General features: G+C 41.5%; 1 protein-coding gene and 5 non-coding genes across 6 annotated transcripts in view; 1 reads left to right on the plus strand and 5 right to left on the minus strand.

Annotated features, from left to right (window-relative positions):
- Window positions 1-25,697, plus strand: part of LOC118370090 (zinc finger protein 501-like) — a 311,132-nt gene that overhangs the window by 181,091 nt on the left and 104,344 nt on the right. The window lies entirely within an intron of this gene.
- Window positions 345-417, minus strand: trnar-ccu (transfer RNA arginine (anticodon CCU)). Its single transcript has one exon. It is a non-coding gene; the product is annotated as a tRNA-Arg (tRNA).
- trnar-ccu (transfer RNA arginine (anticodon CCU)) lies at window positions 2,160-2,232 on the minus strand. Its single transcript has one exon. It is a non-coding gene; the product is annotated as a tRNA-Arg (tRNA).
- trnar-ccu (transfer RNA arginine (anticodon CCU)) lies at window positions 3,696-3,768 on the minus strand. The gene has a single exon. It is a non-coding gene; the product is annotated as a tRNA-Arg (tRNA).
- trnar-ccu (transfer RNA arginine (anticodon CCU)) lies at window positions 24,361-24,433 on the minus strand. The gene has a single exon. It is a non-coding gene; the product is annotated as a tRNA-Arg (tRNA).
- On the minus strand, window positions 25,199-25,271 carry trnar-ccu (transfer RNA arginine (anticodon CCU)). The gene has a single exon. It is a non-coding gene; the product is annotated as a tRNA-Arg (tRNA).

Here is a 25,697-nt window from a genome sequence, read left to right on the forward strand (position 1 = left end):
GGAAAAGCTTTTGATCCATCAACCTCTGGGTTATGGGCCCAGCACACTTCCGCTGCGCCACTCTGCTTTCAGACATTTTAGAAAAGACTAGATCTCACAATCCATGGCTTAGGAGGCCAGTGTCTTCGGCCACTGGGGTTATTTGTAATCAATATGACCAATACGAACTGATGGAAGAGGAAAAAAATGTAAAATGGCACTTACACATGGAATGAAACTACGCATTTTTTAAAACATTTGTTCGCACTTCAATGCTAAAAAACCTGGTTAGTGGAAATTGTTTTGATCCATCAACCTCTGGGTTATGGACCCAGCACGCTTCCGCTTCACCACTATCATTCAAACACCCCAGATGGGACTTGAACCCACAATCCCTGGCTTAGGAGGCCAGTGCCTTATCCATTAGGCCACTGGGGCACTGTTTACTTTTCTCAACCAGTACGAACTGATAGAAGCAGCAAAAACAATGTGTAATGTATGGCACTGACACATTCCCATGAAATTCCGCTTTCTTATTTCTGTTTGCGTTTCATTTTAAAAACAGACTGGTTAGCAGAGGATGGTTTCAATCCATTGACCTCTGGGTTATGGGCCCAGCTCGCATCCGCTGCACAACTCTGCTTTCAGCCACTTCAGAAAAGACAAAACCTCACAATCCATGGCTTAGGAGGCCAGTGTCTTCGGCCACTGGGGTTATTTGTAATCAATATGACCAATACGAACTGATGGAAGAGGCAAAAAAAAATGTAAAATGGCACTTACACATGTAATGAAACTACGCATTTTTTAAAACATTTGTTCGCACTTCAATGCTAAAAAAAGCTTGTTAGCAGGAAAAGCTTTTGATCCATCAACCTCTGGGTTATGGGCCCAGCACACTTCCGCTGCGCCACTCTGCTTTCAGACATTTCAGAAAAGACTAGATCTCACAATCCATGGCTTAGGAGGCCAGTGTCTTCGGCCACTGGGGTTATTTGTAATCAATATGACCAATACGAACTGATGGAAGAGGTTAAAAAAAAATGTATAATGGCACTTACACATGGAATGAAACTACGCATTTTTTAAAATATTTGTTCGCACTTCAATGCTAAAAAAAGCTTGAAAGCAGAAAAAGCTTTTGATCCATCAACCTCTGGGTTATGGGCCCAGCTCGCATCCGCTGCACAACTCTGCTTTCAGCCACTTCAGAAAAGACAAAACCTCACAATCCATGGCTTAGGAGGCCAGTGTCTTCGGCCACTGGGGTTATTTGTAATCAATATGACCAATACGAACTGATGGAAGAGGTTAAAAAAAAATGTATAATGGCACTTACACATGGAATGAAACTACGCATTTTTTAAATATTTGTTTGCATTTCAATGCCTGGTTAGTGGAAATTGTTTTTGATCCATCAACCTCTGTTATAGAAGAGGCAAAAAAAAACAACAATGCTAGAAGCAGCAAAAAAAATGTATGGCACTGACACATTCCCATGAAATTCCGCTTTCTTATTTCTGTTTGCGTTTCATTTTAAAAACAGACTGGTTAGCAGAGGATGGTTTCAATCCATTGACCTCTGGGTTATGGGCCCAGCTCGCATCCGCTGCACAACTCTGCTTTCAGCCACTTCAGAAAAGACAAAACCTCACAATCCATGGCTTAGGAGGCCAGTGTCTTCGGCCACTGGGGTTATTTGTAATCAATATGACCAATACGAACTGATGGAAGAGGCAAAAAAAATGTAAAATGGCACTTACACATGGAATGAAACTACGCATTTTTTAAAACATTTGTTCGCACTTCAATGCTAAAAAAAGCTTGTTAGCAGGAAAAGCTTTTGATCCATCAACCTCTGGGTTATGGGCCCAGCACACTTCCGCTGCGCCACTCTGCTTTCAGACATTTCAGAAAAGACTAGATCTCACAATCCATGGCTTAGGAGGCCAGTGTCTTCGGCCACTGGGGTTATTTGTAATCAATATGACCAATACGAACTGATGGAAGAGGTTAAAAAAATGTATAATGGCACTTACACATGGAATGAAACTACGCATTTTAAAAAATATTTGTTCGCATTTCAATGCTAAAAAACCTGGTTAGTGGAAATTGTTTTTGATCCATCAACCTCTGGGTTATGGACCCAGCACGCTTCCGCTGCACCACTATCATTCAAACACCCCAGATGGGACTTGAACCCACAATCCCTGGCTTAGGAGGCCAGTGCCTTATCCATTAGGCCACTGGGGCACTGTTTACTTTTCTCAACCAGTACGAACTGATAGAAGCAGCAAAAACAATGTGTAATGTATGGCACTGACACATTCCCATGAAATTCCGCTTTCTTATTTCTGTTTGCGTTTCATTTTAAAAACAGACTGGTTAGCAGAGGATGGTTTCAATCCATTGACCTCTGGGTTATGGGCCCAGCTCGCATCCGCTGCACAACTCTACTTTCAGCCACTTCAGAAAAGACAAAACCTCACAATCCATGGCTTAGGAGGCCAGTGTCTTCGGCCACTGGGGTTATTTGTAATCAATATGACCAATACGAACTGATGGAAGAGGTTAAAAAAAATGTATAATGGCACTTACACATGGAATGAAACTACGCATTTTTTAAAACATTTGTTCGCACTTCAATGCTAAAAAAAGCTTGTTAGCAGGAAAAGCTTTTGATCCATCAACCTCTGGGTTATGGGACCAGCACACTTCCGCTGCGCCACTCTGCTTTCAGACATTTTAGAAAAGACTAGATCTCACAATCCATGGCTTAGGAGGCCAGTGTCTTAGGCCACTGGGGTTATTTGTAATCAATATGACCAATAAGAACTGATGGAAGAGGTAAAAAAAATGTATAATGGCACTTACACATGGAATGAAACTACGCATTTTTTTAAATATTTGTTTGCATTTCAATGCTAAAAAGCTGGTTAGTGGAAATTGTTTTTGATCCATCAACCTCTGGGTTATGGAAGAGGCAAAAAAATTACACAATGCTAAAAAATGTATGGCACTGACACATTCCCATGAAATTCCGCTTTCTTATTTCTGTTTGCGTTTCATTTTAAAAACAGACTGGTTAGCAGAGGATGGTTTCAATCCATTGACCTCTGGGTTATGGGCCCAGCTCGCATCCGCTGCACAACTCTGCTTTCAGCCACTTCAGAAAAGACAAAACCTCACAATCCATGGCTTAGGAGGCCAGTGTCTTCGGCCACTGGGGTTATTTGTAATCAATATGACCAATACGAACTGATGGAAGAGGCAAAAAAAAATGTAAAATGGCACTTACACATGGAATGAAACTACGCATTTTTTAAAACATTTGTTCGCACTTCAATGCTAAAAAAAGCTTGTTAGCAGGAAAAGCTTTTGATCCATCAACCTCTGGGTTATGGGCCCAGCACACTTCCGCTGCGCCACTCTGCTTTCAGACATTTCAGAAAAGACTAGATCTCACAATCCATGGCTTAGGAGGCCAGTGTCTTCGGCCACTGGGGTTATTTGTAATCAATATGACCAATACGAACTGATGGAAGAGGTTAAAAAAAATGTATAATGGCACTTACACATGGCATGAAACTACGCATTTTTAAAAATATTTGTTCGCATTTCAATGCTAAAAAACCTGGTTAGTGGAAATTGTTTTTGATCCATCAACCTCTGGGTTATGGACCCAGCACGCTTCGGCTTCACCACTATCATTCAAACACCCCAGATGGGACTTGAACCCACAATTCCTGGCTTAGGAGGCCAGTGCCTTATCCATTAGGCCACTGGGGCACTGTTTACTTTTCTCAACCAGTACGAACTGATAGAAGCAGCAAAAACAATGTGTAATGTATGGCACTGACACATTCCCATGAAATTCCGCTTTCTTATTTCTGTTTGCGTTTCATTTTAAAAACAGACTGGTTAGCAGAGGATGGTTTCAATCCATTGACCTCTGGGTTATGGGCCCAGCTCGCATCCGCTGCACAACTCTGCTTTCAGCCACTTCAGAAAAGACAAAACCTCACAATCCATGGCTTAGGAGGCCAGTGTCTTCGGCCACTGGGGTTATTTGTAATCAATATGACCAATACGAACTGATGGAAGAGGCAAAAAAAAATGTAAAATGGCACTTACACATGTAATGAAACTACGCATTTTTTAAAACATTTGTTCGCACTTCAATGCTAAAAAAAGCTTGTTAGCAGGAAAAGCTTTTGATCCATCAACCTCTGGGTTATGGGCCCAGCACACTTCCGCTGCGCCACTCTGCTTTCAGACATTTTAGAAAAGACTAGATCTCACAATCCATGGCTTAGGAGGCCAGTGTCTTCGGCCACTGGGGTTATTTGTAATCAATATGACCAATACGAACTGATGGAAGAGGTTAAACAAAATGTATAATGGCACTTACACATGGAATGAAACCACGCATTTTTTAAAATATTTGTTCGCACTTCAATGCTAAAAAAAGCTTGAAAGCAGAAAAAGCTTTTGATCCATCAACCTCTGGGTTATGGGCCCAGCACACTTCCGCTGCACCACTCTGCTTTCAGCCATTACAGAAAAGACTAGATCTCACAATCCATGGCTTCGGAGGCCAGTGTCTTCGGCCACTGGGGTTATTTGTAATCAATATGACCAATAAGAACTGATGGAAGAGGTAAAAAAAAATGTATAATGGCACTTACACATGTAAGGGAATACCCCCCTGTATTGGACAAAAATGAATGGCATGTCATTGGCATCGGACAAACCATATACACATTGGCCAATACCACCCAATTCGGCGTTGATTCATCCAAAGTGTATTGCAAATGCCATATGGTAATTGCCAGTTGTAACACTTTAAAAATTCAACAGGGGGCAAATGCGCTCCACCGGGGTTTTTCATATTGGATATGTAACCCAAATTAATGTCCAAAAGTAAAATTTTGAAAAAATGAACTTTTTTTAAAAACTTATCACCCCTTAAAAAGTGCTTTCTGGACCGTTTTTCGAAATTCTTTCGATTTTTTGTCAATTACACATGTGTAAGAACTGTATGAATATACTTTTGTCCAATTTTATTATCATAATTTTTTAATTTTTTTATATGCGCATAAGGAATATGTTTTGTCCAATTCCAATATGATTTCATAGGAAGTCAAAGTCAAAAGTCAAAAATGTCAAAATTTTGTAAAAACTTCACACACCCATAAAAAGTGCTTTCTGGACCGTTTTCGAAATTCTTTCGATTTTTTGTCAATTACACATGTGTAAGAACTGTATGAATATACTTTTGTCCAATTTTATTATCATAATTTTTTTTTTTTTTTTACATGCGCATAAGGAATATGTTTTGTCCAATTCCAATATGATTTCATAGGAAGTCAAAAGTCAAAAGTCAAAAATGTCAAAATTTTGTAAAAACTTCACACACCTTTAAAAAAGTGCTTTCTGGACCGTTTTTGAAATTCTTTCAATTTTTTTGTCAATTACACATGTGTAAGAACTGTATGAATATACTTTTGTCCAATTTTATTATCATATTTTTTTATATTTTTTTAAATTGTGCATAAGGATTTTTTGTGGGCCAAATGACGTAAGAAATTTGACATGCTCAAAAAATCCTGCAGAAATGCAAAATTGACTGGCCTGATGAACTCGGGATGGCCGGGCAGTGATAGTTGTTCCTTTCCATCACTCGTTGTGTTGACTTCATCATGTCCATTTTGTGATGTTTTTCACTATATAATCATATTGCAAGTGCACGTGCATTTGCAATATGTTTCAATGTGCATTTACCATATGAAATTTGACCTTGCTCAAAAATGCAAAATTGACTGGTCTGATGAACACAGGATGGCCGAGCAGTGATAGTTGTACATTTCCATCACTCGTTGTGTTGATTTCATCATCTCCGTTAGGTGATGTTTTTACACTATAGAATCATATTGCAAATGCACGTGCATTGTTGTGCAACTGGTAACCCAAAAATAAAAATATGGTTGTAAATGCATTTACCGGTCATTCTGATATTAATGCTCGCTATGGGAACACAGGATGGCCGGGCAGTGATAGTTGTACATTTCCATCACTCGTTGTGTTGATTTCATCATGTCCATTAGGTGATGTTTTTACACTATAGAATCATATTGCAAGTGCGCGCGCATTTGCAATATGTTTCAATGTGCATTTACCATATGAAATTTGACATGCTCAAAAATGCAAAATTGACTGGTCTGATGGACACAGGATGGCCGAGCAGTGATAGTTGTACATTTCCATCACTCGTTGTGTTGATTTCATCATGTCCATTAGGTGATGTTTTTTCACTATAGAATCATATTGCAAGTGCACGCGCATTTGCAATATGTTTCAATGTGCATTTACCATATGAAATTTGACATGCTCAAAAATGCTAAATTGACTGGTCTGATGAACACAGGATGGCTGAGCAGTGATAGTTGTACATTTCCATCACCTGTTGTGTTGATTTCATCATGTCCATTTGTTTATGTTTTCTCACTTTTGCAAAGTCACTGTGCATTTGCAATATGGTTCAATGGGCAGGTACCATCACGAATTTGTCATGCTATAAAAATCCTGCAGGAATGTGAAATTGACTGGTCTGATGAACACAGGATGGCCGAGCAGTGATAGTTGTACATTTCCATCACTTGTTGTGTTGATTTCATCATCTCCATTAGGTGATGTTTTTACACTATAGAATCATATTGCAAATGCACGTGCATTGTTGTGCAACTGGTAACCCAAAAATAAAAATATGGTTGTAAATGCATTTACCGGTCATTCTGATATTAATGCTCGCTATGGGAACACAGGATGGCCGGGCAGTGATAGTTGTACATTTCCATCACTCGTTGTGTTGATTTCATCATGTCCATTAGGTGATGTTTTTACACTATAGAATCATATTGCAAGTGCGCGCATTTGCAATATGTTTCAATGTGCATTTACCATATGAAATTTGACATGCTCAAAAATGCAAAATTGACTGGTCTGATGGACACAGGATGGCCGAGCAGTGATAGTTGTACATTTCCATCACTCGTTGTGTTGATTTCATCATGTCCATTAGGTGATGTTTTTCACTATAGAATCATATTGCAAGTGCGCGCATTTGCAATATGTTTCAATGTGCATTTACCATATGAAATTTGACATGCTCAAAATGCTAAATTGACTGGTCTGATGAACACAGGATGGCTGAGCAGTGATAGTTGTACATTTCCATCACCTGTTGTGTTGATTTCATCATGTCCATTTGTTTATGTTTTCTCACTTTTGCAAAGTCACTGTGCATTTGCAATATGGTTCAATGGGCAGGTACCATCACGAATTTGTCATGCTATAAAAATCCTGCAGGAATGTGAAATTGACTGGTCTGATGAACACAGGATGGCCGAGCAGTGATAGTTGTACATTTCCATCACTTGTTGTGTTGATTTCATCATGTCCATTAGGTGATGTTTTTCACTATAGAATCATATTGCAAATGCACGTGCATTGTTGTGCAACTGGTAACCCAAAAATAAAAATATGGTTGTAAATGCATTTACCGGTCATTCTGATATTAATGCTCGCTATGGGAACACAGGATGGCCGGGCAGTGATAGTTGTACATTTCCATCACTCGTTGTGTTGATTTCATCATGTCCATTAGGTGATGTTTTTACACTATAGAATCATATTGCAAGTGCGCGCGCATTTGCAATATGTTTCAATGTGCATTTACCATATGAAATTTGACATGCTCAAAAATGCAAAATTGACTGGTCTGATGGACACAGGATGGCCGAGCAGTGATAGTTGTACATTTCCATCACTCGTTGTGTTGATTTCATCATGTCCATTAGGTGATGTTTTTTCACTATAGAATCATATTGCAAATGCACGTGCATTGTTGTGCAACTGGTAACCCAAAAATAAAAATATGGTTGTAAATGCATTTACCGGTCATTCTGATATTAATGCTCGCTATGGGAACACAGGATGGCCGGGCAGTGATAGTTGTACATTTCCATCACTCGTTGTGTTGATTTCATCATGTCCATTAGGTGATGTTTTTACACTATAGAATCATATTGCAAGTGCGCGCGCATTTGCAATATGTTTCAATGTGCATTTACCATATGAAATTTGACATGCTCAAAAATGCAAAATTGACTGGTCTGATGGACACAGGATGGCCGAGCAGTGATAGTTGTACATTTCCATCACTCGTTGTGTTGATTTCATCATGTCCATTAGGTGATGTTTTTCACTATAGAATCATATTGCAAGTCGCTGCGCATTTGCAATATGTTTCAATGTGCATTTACCATATGAAATTTGACATGCTCAAAAATGCAAAATTGACTGGTCTGATGAACACAGGATGGCTGAGCAGTGATAGTTGTACATTTCCATCACCTGTTGTGTTGATTTCATCATGTCCATTTGTTTATGTTTTCTCACTTTTGCAAAGTCACTGTGCATTTGCAATATGGTTCAATGGGCAGGTACCATCACGAATTTGTCATGCTATAAAAATCCTGCAGGAATGTGAAATTGACTGGTCTGATGAACACAGGATGGCCGAGCAGTGATAGTTGTACATTTCCATCACTTGTTGTGTTGATTTCATCATGTCCATTAGGTGATGTTTTTTCACTATAGAATCATATTGCAAATGCACGTGCATTGTTGTGCAACTGGTAACCCAAAAATAAAAATATGGTTGTAAATGCATTTACCGGTCATTCTGATATTAATGCTCGCTATGGGAACACAGGATGGCCGGGCAGTGATAGTTGTACATTTCCATCACTCGTTGTGTTGATTTCATCATGTCCATTAGGTGATGTTTTACACTATAGAATCATATTGCAAGTGCGCGCGCATTTGCAATATGTTTCAATGTGCATTTACCATATGAAATTTGACATGCTCAAAAATGCAAAATTGACTGGTCTGATGAACACAGGATGGCTGAGCAGTGATAGTTGTACATTTCCATCACCTGTTGTGTTGATTTCATCATGTCCATTTGTTTATGTTTTCTCATAGAATTTTGCAAAGTCACTGTGCATTTGCAATATGGTTCAATGGGCAGGTACCATCACGAATTTGTCATGCTATAAAAATCCTGCAGGAATGTGAAATTGACTGGTCTGATGAACACAGGATGGCCGAGCAGTGATAGTTGTACATTTCCATCACTTGTTGTGTTGATTTCATCATGTCCATTAGGTGATGTTTTTCACTATAGAATCATATTGCAAATGCACGTGCATTGTTGTGCAACTGGTAACCCAAAAATTAAAATATGGTTGTAAATGCATTTACCGGTCATTCTGAATTAATGCTCGCTATGGGAACACAGGATGGCCGGGCAGTGATAGTTGTACATTTCCATCACTCGTTGTGTTGATTTCATCATGTCCATTAGGTGATGTTTTTACACTATAGAATCATATTGCAAGTGCGCGCGCATTTGCAATATGTTTCAATGTGCATTTACCATATGAAATTTGACATGCTCAAAAATGCAAAATTGACTGGTCTGATGGACACAGGATGGCCGAGCAGTGATAGTTGTACATTTCCATCACTCGTTGTGTTGATTTCATCATGTCCATTAGGTGATGTTTTACACTATAGAATCATATTGCAAGTGCGCGCGCATTTGCAATATGTTTCAATGTGCATTTACCATATGAAATTTGACATGCTCAAAAATGCAAAATTGACTGGTCTGATGGACACAGGATGGCCGAGCAGTGATAGTTGTACATTTCCATCACTCGTTGTGTTGATTTCATCATGTCCATTAGGTGATGTTTTTTCACTATAGAATCATATTGCAAATGCACGTGCATTGTTGTGCAACTGGTAACCCAAAAATAAAAATATGGTTGTAAATGCATTTACCGGTCATTCTGATATTAATGCTCGCTATGGGAACACAGGATGGCCGGGCAGTGATAGTTGTACATTTCCATCACTCGTTGTGTTGATTTCATCATGTCCATTAGGTGATGTTTTTACACTATAGAATCATATTGCAAGTGCGCGCGCATTTGCAATATGTTTCAATGTGCATTTACCATATGAAATTTGACATGCTCAAAAATGCAAAATTGACTGGTCTGATGGACACAGGATGGCCGAGCAGTGATAGTTGTACATTTCCATCACTCGTTGTGTTGATTTCATCATGTCCATTAGGTGATGTTTTTACACTATAGAATCATATTGCAAGTGCGCGCATTTGCAATATGTTTCAATGTGCATTTACCATATGAAATTTGACATGCTCAAAAATGCAAAATTGACTGGTCTGATGAACACAGGATGGCTGAGCAGTGATAGTTGTACATTTCCATCACCTGTTGTGTTGATTTCATCATGTCCATTTGTTTATGTTTTCTCACTTTTGCAAAGTCACTGTGCATTTGCAATATGGTTCAATGGGCAGGTACCATCACGAATTTGTCATGCTATAAAAATCCTGCAGGAATGTGAAATTGACTGGTCTGATGAACACAGGATGGCCGAGCAGTGATAGTTGTACATTTCCATCACTTGTTGTGTTGATTTCATCATGTCCATTAGGTGATGTTTTTCACTATAGAATCATATTGCAAATGCACGTGCATTGTTGTGCAACTGGTAACCCAAAAATTAAAATATGGTTGTAAATGCATTTACCGGTCATTCTGATATTAATGCTCGCTATGGGAACACAGGATGGCCGGGCAGTGATAGTTGTACATTTCCATCACTCGTTGTGTTGATTTCATCATGTCCATTAGGTGATGTTTTTACACTATAGAATCATATTGCAAGTGCGCGCGCATTTGCAATATGTTTCAATGTGCATTTACCATATGAAATTTGACATGCTCAAAAATGCAAAATTGACTGGTCTGATGGACACAGGATGGCCGAGCAGTGATAGTTGTACATTTCCATCACTCGTTGTGTTGATTTCATCATGTCCATTAGGTGATGTTTTTACACTATAGAATCATATTGCAAGTGCGCGCGCATTTGCAATATGTTTCAATGTGCATTTACCATATGAAATTTGACATGCTCAAAAATGCAAAATTGACTGGTCTGATGGACACAGGATGGCCGAGCAGTGATAGTTGTACATTTCCATCACTCGTTGTGTTGATTTCATCATGTCCATTAGGTGATGTTTTTCACTATAGAATCATATTGCAAGTGCGCGCGCATTTGCAATATGTTTCAATGTGCATTTACCATATGAAATTTGACATGCTCAAAATGCAAAATTGACTGGTCTGATGGACACAGGATGGCCGAGCAGTGATAGTTGTACATTTCCATCACTCGTTGTGTTGATTTCATCATGTCCATTAGGTGATGTTTTTACACTATAGAATCATATTGCAAGTGCGCGCGCATTTGCAATATGTTTCAATGTGCATTTACCATATGAAATTTGACATGCTCAAAAATGCAAAATTGACTGGTCTGATGGACACAGGATGGCCGAGCAGTGATAGTTGTACATTTCCATCACTCGTTGTGTTGATTTCATCATGTCCATTAGGTGATGTTTTTACACTATAGAATCATATTGCAAGTGCGCGCGCATTTGCAATATGTTTCAATGTGCATTTACCATATGAAATTTGACATGCTCAAAAATGCAAAATTGACTGGTCTGATGAACACAGGATGGCTGAGCAGTGATAGTTGTACATTTCCATCACTCGTTGTGTTGATTTCATCATGTCCATTTGTTTATGTTTTCTCACTTTTGCAAAGTCACTGTGCATTTGCAATATGGTTCAATGGGCAGGTACCATCACGAATTTGTCATGCTATAAAATCCTGCAGGAATGTGAAATTGACTGGCCCGATGAACTCGGGATAGCTGGGCAGTGATTCTGGTTCATCTCCATGGCTCGTTAGGGTTGATTTCAGAATGTCACTTTTGGTGATGGTCCCTCTCCGTTTAAACATATTGCTAATGTACAAAAGTCAACTAGCAAGTCAGTGTCCATCAGTCAATTAGATGTCATTTTGACACCAAACTGATACCAATTGACACCAAACCCACTTTTTCCAACTCATTTAGAAGCCAACTATCATATATGTCAGAGCAGGCCCATAATTCACAGCGCCTTTAGTTTAAAACATAATAAAAACGTAAAACACATAGTTACGTTCTAGCTGCGGGTCCAGGTCAGACATTATGTGAAGGCCTATGTGAGGCGACCCCGAATCCCGAGTTTCGGCTCGATAGGTCCTTCGGTGCCCGAGTAAAACCCTAATTGGTGCTGAAAATCCACTTTTTTCCATGCCTTGCTATGGGGTCCTTGAATGAGCTATCGGACCGAAACGTTGGGGTCCGTCTCTATGGGCCGAGCCGGTTCCAATGCACCTAGTCTTGTGTCTCTGAGACTTTTCTAAATGTCGCCATTTTCGTAATGGTCAAAATGAATTGAAATCATTGCAAATGTACGAGGCTATTTCTCGGTCCGAGAACCTTCTAGAGCCACCTAACTCACCACGCACTATCGACCCGAGGTCTAGAACAGGTTTCTAAAGTTTCGGAACTCTAGGTCTGACGGTTCTTTTAGCTCGAACAAAGCTAACTATTGGAGGCACTGTCTGTCTCTACAACCCCCAATACGTCCCTCCTTCCAAGTTGTGTGTCTGTGTGATTTAGTTTTCCTTTGAAATTTTATGGGAAAAATGACTGATTTACAGTTCATGGGGGTTGCCTAATCACACATATGAAGTTTTGGACAGATCTGACTTTTTTAACCCCTCGAAACAGCCCCTGAGACACCAATTAAGGCACTTCCGGTTGGCACAGGAAGCTATAAGTCAACACATATCCTCACTGGGCTATGCTTTTACAGAATCCTGTGTTTTAAGTCCTTACGTTAAGAATTGACTGATTTACACAGGGTTGAATGCACTATGTCTATCAAACTGCAGGCAGGTAATGGAAAAACACTTTTAGGGTGATTTTAACCACTTCCGGTTGGTCCAGGAAGCCTAGAATCAACACAGGTAGACCTCATACTGGCCTGATGGACTGTTATCAAAGACAGGTTCATACGGCATTCATAACCCATATAGACTTCAGGTTGAATTTAGGGGTGCAGGCAATGTATTCCTATGGGGAGAGAAGTCAATGCAAACTATTTGAAGTAAACACCTTCTTTTAACTATTAAGGGTTAATGCCACACGGTCAAGGTTAGGCTTGCACGGATCGGAAGGACCTTAGGAACGTACCTGAGGTCGAATTGTGCTTCTCACCCTAACGGTTCTCTCACTGTCACCCAAAAGCAAATGACGTTGTGGGGCAGGCTTCATTTTGGGCCTACTTTTCTAATGGTCGCTGCGCTCAGACCGAGCGAGCTACGGTCAAGCGGGATATCTCGTTGAACTCGGCACGGCCTAGAGATTATGTTTATGCCATTGCCTGCTCTCTGTGTCTTTGAGAACCGCACTTTTTCACTCCATCCTTGCTGTGTGTGCGTGTGAGAGCTTTTCTTTGACATCTGTTGGGAGAAATGACTGATTTACAGTTCATGAGGGTTACCTAGTCACACATATGAAGTTTTGAAAAGATCTGACCTTTTTAACCCTTGGAAACTGCCACTGTGACATCATTAAAGGCACTTCCGGTTGGCACAGGAAGCTATAAGTAAACCCATGTCTTGATTGACATAGAAACTTACAGAATCCTGAGTTTTAAGTCCTTACGTTAAGAATTGACTGATTTACACAGGGTTGAATGCACTATGTCTATCAAACTGCAGGCAGGTAATGGAAAAACAATTTTAGGGTGATTTTAACCACTTCCGGTTGGTCCAGGAAGCCTAGAATCAACACAGGTAGACCTCATACTGGCCTGATGGACTGTTACCAAAGACAGGTTCATACGGCATTCATAACCCATATAGACTTCAGGTTGAATTTAGGGGTGCAGGCAATGTATTCCTATGGGGAGAGAAATCAATGCAAACTATTTGAAGTAAACACCTTCTTTTAACTATTAAGGGTTAATGCCACACGGTCAACGTTAGGCTTGCACGGATCGGAAGGACCTTAGGAACGTACCTGAGGTCGAATTGTGCTTCTCACCCTAACGGTTCTCTCACTGTCACCCAAAAGCAAATGACGTTGTGGGGCAGGCTTCATTTTGGGCCTACTTTTCTAATGGTCGCTGCGCTCAGACCGAGCGAGCTACGGTCAAGCGGGATATCTCGTTGAACTCGGCACGGCCTAGACATTATGTTTATGCCATTGCCTGCTCTCTGTGTCTTTGAGAACCACACTTTTTCACTCCATCCTTGCTGTGTGTGCGTAGAGAGCTTTTCTTTGACATCTGTTGGGAGAAATGACTGATTTACAGTTTATGAGGGTTACCTGGTCACACATATGAAGTTTTGAAAAGATGTGACTTTTTAACCCTTCAAAACAGCCCCTGTGACCCAATTAAAGGCACTTCCGGTTGTCACAGGAAGCTATAAGTAAACACATGTCTTGATTGGCTATGCTTTTACAGAATCCTGAGTTTTAAGTCTTTACGTTAAGAATTGACTGATTTACACAGGGTTGAATGCACTATGTCTATCAAACTGCAGGCAGGTAATGGAAAAACACTTTTAGGGTGATTTTAACCACTTCCGGTTGGTCCAGGAAGCTTAGAATCAACACAGGTAGACCTCATAGTGGCCTGATGGACTGTTACCAAAGACAGGTTCATAAGGCATTCATAACCCATATAGGCTTCAGGTTGAATTTAGGGTGCAGGCAATGTATTCCTATGGGGAGAGAAGTCAATGCAAACTCTTTGAAGTAAACACCTTCTTTTAACTATTAAGGGTTAATGCCACACGGTCAAGGTTAGGCTTGCACGGATCGGAAGGACCTTAGGAACGTACCTGAGGTCGAATTGTGCTTCTCACCCTAACGGTTCTCTCACTGTCACCCAAAAGCAAATGACATTGAGGGCCAGGCTTCCTTTTGCGCCTTTTTTTCAAGGTCGCTGCACTCAGAGCGAGCTACGGTCAAGCGGGGCGTCTCGTTGAACTCTGCACAGCCTGGAGACTATGGTGATGCCATTTTTTGTGTTGATTTCAGAATGCCATTTTGGTGATGGTCCCTCTCCGTTTAAACATATTGCTAATGTACAAAAGTCAACTAGCAAGTCAGTGTCCACCAGTCAATTAGATGTCATTCTGACACCAAACTGATACCAATTGACACCAAACCCACTTTTTCCAACTCATTTAGAAGCCAACTATCACATATGTCAGAGCAGGCCCATAATTCACAGCGCCATTAGTTTAAAACATAATAAAAACGTAAAACACATAGTTACGTTCTAGCTGCGGGTCCAGGTCAGACATTATGTGAAGGCCTATGTGAGGCGACCCCGAATCCCGAGTTTCGGCTCGATAGGTCCTTCGGTGCCCGAGTAAAACCCTAATTGGTGCTGAAAATCCACTTTTTCCATGCCTTGCTATGGGGTCCTTGAATGAGCTATCGGACCGAAACGTTGGGGTCCGTCTCTATGGGCCGAGCCGGTTCCAATGCACCTAGTCTTGTGTCTCTGAGACTTTTCTAAATGTCGCCATTTTCGTAATGGTCAAAATGAATTGAAATCATTGCAAATGTACGAGGCTATTTCTCGGTCCGAGAACCTTCTAGAGCCACCTAACTCACCACGCACTATCGACCCGAGGTCTAGAACAGGTTTCTAAAGTTTCGGAACTCTAGGTCTGACGGTTCTTTTTAGCTCGAACAAAGCTAACTATTGGAGGCACTGTCTGTCTCTACAACCCCCAATACGTCCCTCCTTCCAAGTTGTGTGTCTGTGTGATTTAGTTTTCCTTTGAAATTTTATGGGAAAAATGACTGATTTACAGTTCATGGGGGTTGCCTAATCACACATATGAAGTTTTGGACAGATCTGACTTTTTTAACCCCTCGAAACAGCCCCTGAGACACCAATTAAGGCACTTCCGGTTGGTCACAGGAAGCTATAAGTCAACACATATCCTCACTGGGCTATGCTTTTACAGAATCCTGTGTTTTAAGTCCTTACGTTAAGAATTGACTGATTTACACAGGGTTGAATGCACTATGTCTATCAAACTGCAGGCAGGTAATGGAAAAACACTTTTAGGGTGATTTTAACCACTTCCGGTTGGTCCAGGAAGCCTAGAATCAACACAGGTAGACCTCATACTGGCCTGATGGACTGTTATCAAAGACAGGTTCATACGGCATTCATAACCCATATAGACTTCAGGTTGAATTTAGGGGTGCAGGCAATGTATTCCTATGGGGAGAGAAGTCAATGCAAACTATTTGAAGTAAACACCTTCTTTTAACTATTAAGGGTTAATGCCACACGGTCAACGTTAGGCTTGCACGGATCGGAAGGACCTTAGGAACGTACCTGAGGTCGAATTGTGCTTCTCACCCTAACGGTTCTCTCACTGTCACCCAAAAGCAAATGACGTTGTGGGGCAGGCTTCATTTTGGGCCTACTTTTCTAATGGTCGCTGCGCTCAGACCGAGCGAGCTACGGTCAAGCGGGATATCTCGTTGAACTCGGCACGGCCTAGAGATTATGTTTATGCCATTGCCTGCTCTCTGTGTCTTTGAGAACCGCACTTTTTCACTCCATCCTTGCTGTGTGTGCGTGTGAGAGCTTTTCTTTGACATCTGTTGGGAGAAATGACTGATTTACAGTTCATGAGGGTTACCTAGTCACACATATGAAGTTTTGAAAAGATCTGACCTTTTTAACCCTTGGAAACTGCCACTGTGACATCATTAAAGGCACTTCCGGTTGGCACAGGAAGCTATAAGTAAACCCATGTCTTGATTGACATAGAAACTTACAGAATCCTGAGTTTTAAGTCCTTACGTTAAGAATTGACTGATTTACACAGGGTTGAATGCACTATGTCTATCAAACTGCAGGCAGGTAATGGAAAAACACTTTTAGGGTGATTTTAACCACTTCCGGTTGGTCCAGGAAGCCTAGAATCAACACAGGTAGACCTCATACTGGCCTGATGGACTGTTACCAAAGACAGGTTCATACGGCATTCATAACCCATATAGACTTCAGGTTGAATTTAGGGGTGCAGGCAATGTATTCCTATGGGGAGAGAAATCAATGCAAACTATTTGAAGTAAACACCTTCTTTTAACTATTAAGGGTTAATGCCACACGGTCAAGGTTAGGCTTGCACGGATCGGAAGGACCTTAGGAACGTACCTGAGGTCGAATTGTGCTTCTCACCCTAACGGTTCTCTCACTGTCACCCAAAAGCAAATGACGTTGTGGGGCAGGCTTCATTTTGGGCCTACTTTTCTAATGGTCGCTGCGCTCAGACCGAGCGAGCTACGGTCAAGCGGGATATCTCGTTGAACTCGGCACGGCCTAGACATTATGTTTATGCCATTGCCTGCTCTCTGTGTCTTTGAGAACCACACTTTTTCACTCCATCCTTGCTGTGTGTGCGTGTGAGAGCTTTTCTTTGACATCTGTTGGGAGAAATGACTGATTTACAGTTCATGAGGGTTACCTAGTCACACATATGAAGTTTTGAAAAGATCTGACTTTTTTAACCCTTCAAAACAGCCCCTGTGACCAATTAAAGGCACTTCCGGTTGTCACAGGAAGCTATAAGTAAACACATATCCTGATTGGCATATGCTTTTACAGAATCCTGAGTTTTAAGTCTTTACGTTAAGAATTGACTGATTTACACAGGGTTGAATGCACTATGTCTATCAAACTGCATGCAGGTAATGGAAAAACACTTTTAGGGTGATTTTAACCACTTCCGGTTGGTCCAGGAAGCTTAGAATCAACACAGGTAGACCTCATAGTGGCCTGATGGACTGTCATAAAGACAGGTTCATAAGGCATTCATAACCCACATAGGACTTCAGGTTGAATTTAGGGGTGCAGGCAATGTATTCCTATGGGGAGAGAAGTCAATGCAAACTCTTTGAAGTAAACACCTTCTTTTAACTATTAAGGGTTAATGCCACACGGTCAAGGTTAGGCTTGCACGGATCGGAAGGACCTTAGGAACGTACCTGAGGTCGAATTGTGCTTCTCACCCTAACGGTTCTCTCACTGTCACCCAAAAGCAAATGACATTGAGGGCCAGGCTTCCTTTTGCGCCTTCTTTTTTCAAGGTCGCTGCACTCAGAGCGAGCTACGGTCAAGCGGGCGTCTCGTTGAACTCTGCACAGCCTGGAGACTATGGTGATGCCATTTTTTGTGTTGATTTCAGAATGCCATTTTGGTGATGGTCCCTCTCCGTTTAAACATATTGCTAATGTACAAAAGTCAACTAGCAAGTCAGTGTCCACCAGTCAATTAGATGTCATTCTGACACCAAACTGATACCAATTGACACCAAACCCACTTTTTCCAACTCATTTAGAAGCCAACTATCACATATGTCAGAGCAGGCCCATAATTCACAGCGCCATTAGTTTAAAACATAATAAAAACGTAAAACACATAGTTACGTTCTAGCTGCGGGTCCAGGTCAGACATTATGTGAAGGCCTATGTGAGGCGACCCCGAATCCCGAGTTTCGGCTCGATAGGTCCTTCGGTGCCCGAGTAAAACCCTAATTGGTGCTGAAAATCCACTTTTTCCATGCCTTGCTATGGGGTCCTTGAATGAGCTATCGGACCGAAACGTTGGGGTCCGTCTCTATGGGCCGAGCCGGTTCCAATGCACCTAGTCTTGTGTCTCTGAGACTTTTCTAAATGTCGCCATTTTCGTAATGGTCAAAATGAATTGAAATCATTGCAAATGTACGAGGCTATTTCTCGGTCCGAGAACCTTCTAGAGCCACCTAACTCACCACGCACTATCGACCCGAGGTCTAGAACAGGTTTCTAAAGTTTCGGAACTCTAGGTCTGACGGTTCTTTTTAGCTCGAACAAAGCTAACTATTGGAGGCACTGTCTGTCTCTACAACCCCAATACGTCCCTCCTTCCAAGTTGTGTGTCTGTGTGATTTAGTTTTCCTTTGAAATTTTATGGGAAAAATGACTGATTTACAGTTCATGGGGGTTGCCTAATCACACATATGAAGTTTTGGACAGATCTGACTTTTTAACCCCTCGAAACAGCCCCTGAGACACCAATTAAGGCACTTCCGGTTGTCACAGGAAGCTATAAGTCAACACATATCCTCACTGGGCTATGATTTTACAGAATCCTGAGTTTTAAGTCCTTACGTTAAGAATTGACTGATTTACACAGGGTTGAATGCACTATGTCTATCAAACTGCAGGCAGGTAATGGAAAAACACTTTTAGGGTGATTTTAACCACTTCCGGTTGGTCCAGGAAGCTTAGAATCAACACAGGTAGACCTCATACTGGCCTGATGGACTGTTATCAAAGACAGGTTCATACGGCATTCATAACCCATATAGACTTCAGGTTGAATTTAGGGGTGCAGGCAATGTATTCCTATGGGGAGAGAAATCAATGCAAACTATTTGAAGTAAACACCTTCTTTTAACTATTAAGGGTTAATGCCACACGGTCAAGGTTAGGCTTGCACGGATCGGAAGGACCTTAGGAACATACCTGAGGTCGAATTGTGCTTCTCACCCTAACGGTTCTCTCACTGTCACCCAAAAGCAAATGACGTTGTGGGGCAGGCTTCATTTTGGGCCTACTTTTCTAATGGTCGCTGCGCTCAGACCGAGCGAGCTACGGTCAAGCGGGATATCTCGTTGAACTCGGCACGGCCTAGACATTATGTTTATGCCATTGCCTGCTCTCTGTGTCTTTAAGAACCACACTTTTTCACTCCATCCTTGCTGTGTGTGCGTGTGAGAGCTTTTCTTTGACATCTGCTGGGAGAAATGACTGATTTACAGTTTAGGAGGGTTACCTGGTCACACATATGAAGTTTTGGAGAGATGTGACTTTTCTAACCCTTCAAAACAGACAGTGTGACCCAATTAAAGGCACTTCCGGTTGGCACAGGAAGCTATAAGTAAACACATGTCTTGATTGACATAGCCACTTACAGAATCCTGAGTTTTAAGTCTTTAAGTTAAGAATTGACTGATCTACACAGGGTTGAATGCACTATGTCTATCAAACTGCATGCAGTGTATGGATCAACACTGATAAGGTGATTTCAACCACTTCCGGTTGCTTCAGGAAGCTTATAATTGGCACAGGTAGACCTCATAGTGGTCTGATGGACTGTCATAGAAGACAGGTTCATAAGTCATTCATAACCCACATAGGCTTCAGGTTGAATTTAGGGGTGCAGGCAATGTATTCCTATGGGGAGAGAAGTCAATGCAAACTCTTTGAAGTAAACACCTTATTTTAACTATTAAGGGTTAATGCCACACGGTCAAGGTTAGGCTTGCACGGATCGGGAGGACCTCAGGAACGTACCTGAGGTCGAATTGTGCTTCTCACCCTAACGGTTCTCTCACTGTCACCCAAAAGCAAATGACATTGAGGGCCAGGCTTCCTTTTGCGCCTTCTTTTTTTCAAGGTCGCTGCACTCAGAGCGAGCTACGGTCAAGCGGGGCGTCTCGTTGAACTCTGCACAGCCTGGAGACTATGGTGATGCCATTTTTTGTGTTGATTTCAGAATGCCATTTTGGTGATGGTCCCTCTCCGTTTAAACATATTGCTAATGTACAAAAGTCAACTAGCAAGTCAGTGTCCACCAGTCAATTAGATGTCATTCTGACACCAAACTGATACCAATTGACACCAAACCCACTTTTTCCAACTCATTTAGAAGCCAACTATCACATATGTCAGAGCAGGCCCATAATTCACAGCGCCATTAGTTTAAAACATAATAAAAACGTAAAACACATAGTTACGTTCTAGCTGCGGGTCCAGGTCAGACATTATGTGAAGGCCTATGTGAGGCGACCCCGAATCCCGAGTTTCGGCTCGATAGGTCCTTCGGTGCCCGAGTAAAACCCTAATTGGTGCTGAAAATCCACTTTTTTCCATGCCTTGCTATGGGGTCCTTGAATGAGCTATCGGACCGAAACGTTGGGGTCCGTCTCTATGGGCCGAGCCGGTTCAATGCACCTAGTCTTGTGTCTCTGAGACTTTTCTAAATGTCGCCATTTTCGTAATGGTCAAAATGAATTGAAATCATTGCAAATGTACGAGGCTATTTCTCGGTCCGAGAACCTTCTAGAGCCACCTAACTCACCACGCACTATCGACCCGAGGTCTAGAACAGGTTTCTAAAGTTTCGGAACTCTAGGTCTGACGGTTCTTTTTAGCTCGAACAAAGCTAACTATTGGAGGCACTGTCTGTCTCTACAAACCCCAATACGTCCCTCCTTCCAAGTTGTGTGTCTGTGTGATTTAGTTTTCCTTTGAAATTTTATGGGAAAAATGACTGATTTACAGTTCATGGGGTTGCCTAATCACACATATGAAGTTTTGGACAGATCTGACTTTTTAACCCCTCGAAACAGCCCCTGAGACACCAATTAAGGCACTTCCGGTTGTCACAGGAAGCTATAAGTCAACACATATCCTCACTGGGCTATGCTTTTACAGAATCCTGAGTTTTAAGTCCTTACGTTAAGAATTGACTGATTTACACAGGGTTGAATGCACTATGTCTATCAAACTGCAGGCAGGTAATGGAAAAACACTTTTAGGGTGATTTTAACCACTTCCGGTTGGTCCAGGAAGCTTAGAATCAACACAGGTAGACCTCATACTGGCCTGATGGACTGTTACCAAAGACAGGTTCATACGGCATTCATAACCCATATAGACTTCAGGTTGAATTTAGGGGTAAAGGCAATGTATTCCTATGGGGAGAGAAATCAATGCAAACTTTTGAAGTAAACACCATCTTTTAACTATTAAGGGTTAATGCCACACTGTCAACGTTAGGCTTGCACGGATCGGAAGGACCTTAGGAACATACCTGAGGTCGAATTGTGCTTCTCACCCTAACGGTTCTCTCACTGTCACCCAAAAGCAAATGACGTTGTGGGGCAGGCTTCATTTTGGGCCTACTTTTCTAATGGTCGCTGCGCTCAGACCGAGCGAGCTACGGTCAAGCGGGATATCTCGTTGAACTCGGCACGGCCTAGACATTATGTTTATGCCATTGCCTGCTCTCTGTGTCTTTAAGAACCACACTTTTTCACTCCATCCTTGCTGTGTGTGCGTGTGAGAGCTTTTCTTTGACATCTGCTGGGAGAAATGACTGATTTACAGTTCACGAGGGTTACCTAGTCACACATATGAAGTTTTGAAAAGATCTGACCTTTTTAACCCATGGAAACTGCCACTGTGACACCATTAAAGGCACTTCCGGTTGGCACAGGAAGCTATAAATAAACTCATATCATGATTGGGGTATGCCTTTACAGAATCCCGAGTTTTAAGTCTTTACGTTAAGAACTGAGTTATTTACGGAGGGTTTAGTGAGTGTGTGTTATTTCAGAAAATCATAGAAAATCACAGAAATCTCGCAGAGCTCCGCAGCACACTTTAAAAAGATTCGTAAGAACAACCTGCAACTGGATCTGTAACCGTTGAAAAAAAAAAACACCTATCCGTGAACATCACCAAGGTGTCGTTGTACGATTTCTCTTAAATGACGATAGATAAATGGCTGGTTCTTTTTTTATTGACACCGGAGGCTCCTTGACTTTGACGTGAAGTGGAAAAATAATTTCTCTATTTTCATTTTGGACCTTTAATCCCAGATAAATGGCCATAACTCAAAAACCGTTGAGGCCTAGACGCCATCTTGTTCGGGGCCAACTGCCCATTATGCCGCCCCTACGCTCACCGAGTTTCGGCTTCTAAATATTTTCAGTTTTCGAGATAAGGCCCCGTCGTGAATCGTGATGTTTTGTAGCAATAGCCATATGATTGCTTATGCCCTCTTGTGGGAATTTCGGGACATGGGAAAAATGACATAAATCTTATTATTTTTGTAAACGGAAACCGAATGTCCGACAACGTTCATTTGATGACTTCCTGGTAGGTCCGGCCCTGCCGCTCGGCCCGACGCCGTCCGCGAATTTTACAAACGATTTCGGACGTCTAGTAAGGGACCGTACATTTGCAATATGGACTTTCTCACTAACCATACAGGTACTGCCGAATTCTTCCCTTAAGGTATGGAATGAAACTACGCATTTTTTTAAATATTTGTTTGCATTTCAATGCTAAAAAAGCTGGTTAGTGGAAATTGTTTTGATCCATCAACCTCTGGGTTATGGAAGAGGCTATCATTCAAAAAAAACTTACACAATGCTAGGAGGCCAAAAATGTATGTTTACTTTTCTCAACCAGTACGAACTGATAGAAGCAGCAAAAAGATGGCAACACATTCCCATGAAATTCCGCTTTCTTATTTCTGTTTGCGTTTCATTTTAAAAACAGACTGGTTAGCAGAGGATGGTTTCAATCCATTGACCTCTGGGTTATGGGCCCAGCTCGCATCCGCTGCACAACTCTGCTTTCAGCCACTTCAGAAAAGATAAAACCTCACAATCCATGGCTTAGGAGGCCAGTGTCTTCGGCCACTGGGGTTATTTGTAATCAATATGACCAATACGAACTGATGGAAGAGGCGAAAAAAAATGTAAAATGGCACTTACACATGGAATGAAACTACGCATTTTTTAAAACATTTGTTCGCACTTCAATGCTAAAAAAAGCTTGTTAGCAGGAAAAGCTTTTGATCCATCAACCTCTGGGTTATGGGCCCAGCACACTTCCGCTGCGCCACTCTGCTTTCAGCCATTACAGAAAAGACTAGATCTCACAATCCATGGCTTCCGGAGGCCAGTGTCTTAAGGCCACTGGGGTTATTTGAAATCAATATGACCAATAAGAACTGATGGAAGAGGTAAAAAAAATGTATAATGGCACTTACACATGGAATGAAACCACGCATTTTTAAAAATATTTGTTCGCACTTCAATGCTAAAAAAGCTTGTTAGCAGGAAAAGCTTTTGATCCATCAACCTCTGGGTTATGGGCCCAGCACACTTCCGCTGCGCCACTCTGCTTTCAGCCATTACAGAAAAGACTATCTCACAATCCTGGCTTCGGAGGCCAGTGTCTTCGGCCACTGGGGTTATTTGAAATCAATATGACGAATACGAACTGATGGAAGAGGTAAAAAAAATGTATAATGGAATGAAACTACGCATTTTTAAAAATATTTTTAAAAACATTTTTAAAAATATTTGTTCGCATTTCAATGCTAAAAAACCTGGTTAGTGGAAATTGTTTTTGATCCATCAACCTCTGGGTTATGGACCCAGCACGCTTCTGCTGCACCACTATCATTCAAACACCCCAGATGGGACTTGAACCCACAATTCCTGGCTTAGGAGGCCAGTGCCTTATCCATTAGGCCACTGGGGCACTGTTTACTTTTCTCAACCAGTACGAACTGATAGAAGCAGCAAAAACAATGTGTAATGTATGGCACTGACACATTCCCATGAAATTCTGCTTTCCTATTTCTGTTTGCGTTTCATTTTAAAAACAGACTGGTTAGCAGAGGATGGTTTCAATCCATTGACCACTGGGTTATGGGCCCAGCTCGCATCCGCTGCACAACTCTGCTTTCAGCCACTTCAGAAAAGATAAAACCTCCTCACAATCCATGGCTTAGGAGGCCAGTGTCTTCGGCCACTGGGGTTATTTGTAATCAATATGACCAATACGAACTGATGGAAGAGGCAAAAAAAATGTAAAATGGCACTTACACATGGAACGAAACTACGCATTTTTTAAAACATTTGTTCGCACTTCAATGCTAAAAAAAGCTTGTTAGCAGGAAAAGCTTTTAATCCATCAACCTCTGGGTTATGGGCCCAGCACACTTCCGCTGCGCCACTCTGCTTTCAGACATTTCAGAAAAGACTAGATCTCACAATCCATGGCTTCGGAGGCCAGTGTCTTCGGCCACTGGGGTTATTTGAAATCAATATGACGAATACGAACTGATGGAAGAGGTAAAAAAAAATGTATAATGGCACTTACACATGGAATGAAACTACGCATTTTTAAAAATATTTGTTCGCATTTCAATGCTAAAAAACCTGGTTAGTGGAAATTGTTTTTGATCCATCAACCTCTGGGTTATGGACCCAGCACGCTTCCGCTGCACCACTATCATTCAAACACCCCAGATGGGACTTGAACCCACAATCCCTGGCTTAGGAGGCCAGTGCTTTATCCATTAGGCCACTGGGGCACTGTTTACTTTTCTCAACCAGTACGAACTGATAGAAGCAGCAAAAACAATGTGTAATGTATGGCACTGACACATTCCCATGAAATTCTGCTTTCCTATTTCTGTTTGCGTTTCATTTTAAAAACAGACTGGTTAGCAGAGGATGGTTTCAATCCATTGACCTCTGGGTTATGGGCCCAGCTCGCATCCTCTGCGCCACTCTGCTTTCAGACATTTCAGAAAAGACTAGATCTCACAATCCATGGCTTAGGAGGCCAGTGTCTTCGGCCACTGGGGTTATTTGTAATCAATATGACCAATACGAACTGATGGAAGAGGCAAAAAAATATATAAAATGGCACTTACACATGGAATGAAACCACGCATTTTTTAACACATTTGTTCGCACTTCAATGCTAAAAAAAGCTTGTTAGCAGGAAAAGCTTT

The sequence above is a fragment of the Oncorhynchus keta genome, chromosome 37 (genome assembly GCF_023373465.1).
Source record: "Oncorhynchus keta strain PuntledgeMale-10-30-2019 chromosome 37, Oket_V2, whole genome shotgun sequence".
Taxonomy (NCBI): domain Eukaryota; kingdom Metazoa; phylum Chordata; class Actinopteri; order Salmoniformes; family Salmonidae; genus Oncorhynchus; species Oncorhynchus keta.